Genomic DNA, 5,789 nt, shown 5'->3' with positions numbered 1-5,789 from the left:
ACATTTTGTTTCATGACATTGACTGCAATCTCCACAACGTAACAGCTCTCTTCCCACCTCCTCCCTATAGTTATCTCTTCCCTGTGTCCTTCTGTCCTATGCATTCCTGCCTTCTGAGCCATCTCTCTGTGCAAATAGTGCCCTTCTAATCACCCATGATTGATTGTTCTAAGGAGTGTATTTACCTGGCTTAAATGTTCACCCTATATGCCTGTCTATTGTTTGGCTGTAAGCCAGGGGAGTGAATTTAATTCCAGGCCTGAAGAGTAACTAGGAGCCATAGTCTTGGAGTTTCACCAGGCTCTATCAAACCAGTAAGCCTGGTTTTTTTTTTTTGTTGTTGTTGTTTGTTTGTTTTGTTTTGTTGAGTTTTGTTCTACATTTTTTCTCCACTTTATTCAGGATCTCGTGCTCTGATCCCTTTCCAAGTGGTTGACAGTGGTAGCCAGGCATCATCTAGTTCTTCCGGTCTCATGGTCATATAGGCTGAGGTTCACATGGTCCACTAGTCCCTTGGAATAATTGTTTCTGTATGTTTGTTTTTCTTCATTCTTCTTTTCCTCTGATGAGGAGAGACAAATTTTTGCAATTAAATAGCTGCTTAAAAGCCTTTAAGACCCCAGTTGCTACTCACCAAAATAGGATGTATAGAGTATATTTTTTGATTCCTGCATTAGAATTTCCTCATCTCAGTCTCTCAAGTCCATCTTCTGAGAATAACTTGTGGAGATGTGGATAGGATAAAAGGATGATATTTTATATCTTATAAGTACCCCAATATTTCCCATTTAGAAAAAGAAGACCAAGGTTATCTTTTTGAAACTATTCTGTGGTTTTGGGAATTGAGAGTAAATGTACTTGTGTGGATGTCTGTCATTTGTCTACTTTGTAAAGCCTATAGTTCTGAAGTGATTGACTGCCATTGCAGTTTTTCCTCCTTTTCTGAAAGGGAGAGAAAAAAAGAACTGAGTTATTAATGAGTGAGGCAAACACTGGCAGCTGGTGTGAGGTCGAAGGAGGGGACCTGAGCAGTGGAATTCTGATATTTTCCAAAGATTTCTGCAGCTTACAACTCACTTTGATACTTTTTTTCTAAAAGATATCAAAATTAAACATTAGTGAGTATGTATTTTGAAGGTGCTGGTGTTTACCTTAAAATTGTGGTTTTACTTCTTCTATGCTCAAGTTGTATCAGGAACTTCAGGATCTTTGAGTAGACTATAATTTGCTTTTGTAGCTCTTTCTTTAATCAATATTTCTTTAGGATGGTTTAGATCCCTGACTGGAAGGAGTTTTTCTGTATCTAGAGTTTTATCAATAATTACAAATATCAGTTACAGACAAGAATTATTCCCTGCAGAAGAACCTGCTGGTATATATTTAAGTGGACTTATTTGGAAGCAGGAAGTGAAGTTCAGAATTATATATAACAATTAAGATTAAAGATATGGTTTACTTTAGAATTAATCTATAATTTGCATAAATTCCTTTTGACTGTCACCTCTTTTCAAAGGGGCACTGGCTAACGTTCTCTATATTGAATTAAAATGGATTTTTCAGGAGTAATGTTATTTGTAACAAATTATTATTTTTTTATGATTGATCATCTAGAGCACTGATCCTCAAACTGTGCTCTTTTAGAATATCTGCACTTAGATTTTTCTGCGGCAAAAATCAAGCAATAGAGAACTTTTCACCTAGAATTTAAAAATTGCTCAAATTTTCCATCATTATTTTCTGCTGTTGCCCATGACTATTAACAGTCAAGAAAATGAAAGAACAAGTAACAAAACATTAGTAACAAAAATCCTCAGAAAATTATTGTTTTTTGTGTGACACCTTGGCTTTTTGAACTCTGTCCTCTTGGTTGTGTTATCCCATCACTTGTTTAAAATGTTGTCATATTGAATAATAGAAAGAATGTTCATATGATAGATTTACCTTCAGCAACCTGTGAGAGGGTTCTCCAAAGCACCAGCACCTCTAAGAATACCAGCCACACAAAAAGATTGAAAGTTACGTATTTTAAAGGCTTGCTGCCCTCAATTACATGTCCCCCTACATCATGATTCTTTTAATGCACATGTCTTCTGGCCCAATTTTTCCAAATCTAAGTATCTATCATGTCTGACCACAGAATAAACATGTGAACCTGATGCTTATTCTGGAATTGTTTGTAATATTAAAAAATTGAAAACAGCCCAAACATGGGAAAATGTTTTGATAAATTTCAGAACATCTATGTAGTCATTTTACAAAACAAGGTAGAACTAGTTATACTCATATGAATGATCTTCAAGGTAGAGATAAAATAGAAGCAACCTGAAGAATAATCCATATTTGATCTCATATATGTTTAAAAAAAAAAAAAAAAAAGGAGCTCTGGTAGCATAGTGCCTAAGGCCCTTAACTGCTAATCAGAATTCTGGCAGTTCAAACCCACCAGCCACTGCTCGGAAGGAAGGTTGGGCAATCTACTTCCATAGTGATACTACCTCAGAAACCCAAGGAGGGGTCGCTATGAGTAGGATCTGACTAGATGGCAAATAACAACAACAACATATATTACAAAAGAAAAGAAAAAGAAAGTATCTGTGTATGGCATTATTTTAGGAAAAGATCAAGTATGATGCACACCAGATTAACCTCTCAAAAGATCATCTCCAGGTGGGGGGAGTGAGGTTGGAAGGGGCAAGGATAACATTAGCTTTTTAATATACATGATTCTGTAATCTTTAAATATATTTATGAATCATTTGTGTGCCTGAAAATTAATTTTCAAAAAAGACTAAAAGGAAAGCACATGCAAATAAGTTTCTTTCTTTTAGAATTTAGTGCCAAAAAAATTTGCCTTCAAAAGAGAAATTGTTTATATGGTTTTTCATTTCTAATAATTTAGTTTTAATTATGTCTTTCAAGAAACTCAGGATCAAAATATATACTCAGTAAGAACAATGATATTAACCTGTGAGTTAGTATGTATGCTACTATCTCATTTCCACAAGTATCATTTCTAATTCCTGGCTTTATTTTTATCAGACTTACTTTATATGTGATCTTTAACTTAAGCCACTTTAGTTGTTTTAAGAAAAAAATAAGGAGTATGCAGAGGGATAAATAATCCAATAATTATTTTTGTTGAATTTGCAAGTCATTTCTTGTTTCAGAATTTCTGTAAGTGGTAGTTTCCTTGTACCTAAATATAACTCAATTTTAGACATTCTTATTCTGTAGTACATAACTCACACTTTTAAAAAATAGAGGATTCCAGAACCTGAAGCAAAATATATGCAGTATTTTGCTTTTTCCCCTTGTACTGTCTAAGGGAGTTGTTTAGATCTAGTGAGTTGTCCAAGTTAATTGTACCCAAAGGAAGTACATAAACCTCAGGGATTTGGTGGCAATGTATCTATTTATTGAAGTCCTCTGTGTACAGAGTAAAATAGTCCTTAAAGGATGTTAAATGGAAAGACCCCAGTACAGATGTATTAGCTAATGAAAATATAGTCTACTTGAAGCAGTAAAATTTTGAAAACTATAAATGCTTTGGAACACAGACAGTCATGCACACGGACACACCTACACTCACCCATCCCCACACACCAACACACACACTCATCCAGCATCCTGGTTAACAGGTCCCAACCTTGGCTCTAAGCCTGATCAAAAAAAAAGAAAAGAAAAGAAAAAGATAATTTGTGGTCCTTTTTGGTGTTCTTTATTCTGAGTGTCTTTTGAAACACATCCTGCTGTGTCGGTAAACAAACTGGGAGCTCCCTCTCTTGCCCTTTTCCAACTTCTCACCCTCCAGTTCCCCATGCAAACAAAGCCATGAGAGCAGTATTTTTGGACGAGCCCCTTCCCAGCTAGCTGCCTGAATGTGCTTTGAGAACACTAACATGATTTTTTAATTAACATTAATTCTGCTTAGCTTCAACTATGAAAGAAATGGGGTTTCTTCAAGCACCAATTAACAGAGCAAACCCCAATAAAGGAAAAATACTCTCTCCCCAACGCCAGCCCCCAACAGGAAATTCCCCCCTGTTGAGTTTTCCCCAAGGTCTCCATAAAGTTTTTCTGATGAACTTGCTAGAGCCTTAATGAGAATGAATCAGCACAGATTTTCCATCATATAAACAGAAATATTTAATTTCATGAAAGGGGACAGCATGCTGGACTCTGCCCAGCCCACCACATAATATCTTCAGTCTTTCCTCCTTCCTGCTAATTTATTTCTCCTACTAGTTTCATTACCATAATTCCTCAGGGTTTCCTAATACTAAAGACTGTAACTAAACATCATATATGAAACAAAAAGACTTGCCTCTTCACTTCACTGCTGATCTTATATTTTTATATGAAACTAAACAACAGCAACAACAAACCTCACTGCCATGGAGTTGATTCTGACTCATAGCGACCTCCATTGGGTTTCCAAGGCAGTAAATATTTATGGAAGTAGATTGCCCCATCTTAGCAGAGGAAAAATATTTGTCCCTTTTGTGTTCTTTTGGCATAAATTTTCTTGCATAGGCTACTCCCATGCCCCAGAGGGAAAATGATACAATCACACTTCCAGACATGTCCAGGGGGTAGAGCAACATAGCCAAAGATGCCACTATGATAACATTTCTCACACCGTGTTCAAGAAGGAAAAAAACAAACAAGATGTTAGTCTATGTGCTATCTAAAAATGGTTGTGTGGTCAAATAAATTTGGGAGATGCTACAAACCATATTCTCCTTTGTTGTTGTTGTTGTTATGTGCCGTCTAGTCGGACCCGACTCATAGCGACCCCTCCTTGGGTATCCGAGGCAGTATCACTACAGAAGTAGATTGCCCCAGGTTCATAAAGCACGTGAGTATCTTAAAAACTCTGAAAATCCCTCAAAGAAAAAATAACTTGAAAAAAAAAAAAAAATCTAAGTAACTTTGTTTAACTCTATTTATTTTTCCAACTAATTTGACCACAGTACCTTTTTTCATGGAACACTTGTTGCTAGTCAGTTCCAACTGATGGCGACTCAATGTGTGCAGAGTATTAGTGCTCCACAGGGTTTTCAAGGCCGTGACCTTTTGAAAGCAGATTGCCAAGGCTTATTTCAAGGAGCATCTCGGTGGGTTTGAACCACCAACTTTTTGGCTAGTGGTCAACCGCTTTTTCATGGAACACTAGCATTCAACAAATCACTGAAAAAAGCAAGAAGGAAATGAATAGCACCAACTGTGTGCATTAAATAGTTTGGTTCATCCTCCTAACAACCTTAGGCAATAAGTACTACTATCCCCATTTTACAGGGAATGAAAATTGAAGTTCTAAGTATTTTTGAAGCATGTCCGGTTTTACGTATGTAATAAATTACCGAGCTAGCATTCAAATTTAGTTCTGTCTGACTTTAAGGCCTGTGCTGTTTCTACTCTACCACATTTAAAATCTAATTCTCAAACTACTTTTTTGTGGTGACCAAAATTCTATTCTTCCCCTGGGCTATATTAGCCGATGGGACATTTTCCGGGTGGCAGGCTCCTCTGCTGTGCCTCCCTGTGTCTCCCCAGCGCTCAGCACAGTGCCTGGCATATAGTACACTCTCCCTAGCTGTTAGATGAAGAACTGTGTATGGGATGGAGGACAAGTGGAGGCATTACAAGTCCCTAAACTAAACTCAGTTTCAGAAATGAACTGGAGAGTTTTCAGGGACGAACCTGGGTGTGGAGCTCTAGTGGCACAGCGCCTAAGGCATGTTGTTGTTGTTGTTGTTAAGTGCCGTCAAGTCGTTTCCGACTCATAG

The sequence above is a fragment of the Orycteropus afer genome, unplaced genomic scaffold, assembly GCF_000298275.1.
Source record: "Orycteropus afer afer isolate SDZICR_OR568_19922 unplaced genomic scaffold, OryAfe1.0 scaffold00063, whole genome shotgun sequence".
Classification (NCBI taxonomy): domain Eukaryota; kingdom Metazoa; phylum Chordata; class Mammalia; order Tubulidentata; family Orycteropodidae; genus Orycteropus; species Orycteropus afer.
The sequence above is the reverse complement of the archived record's forward strand: the minus strand, read 5'-3'. Positions refer to the sequence as shown.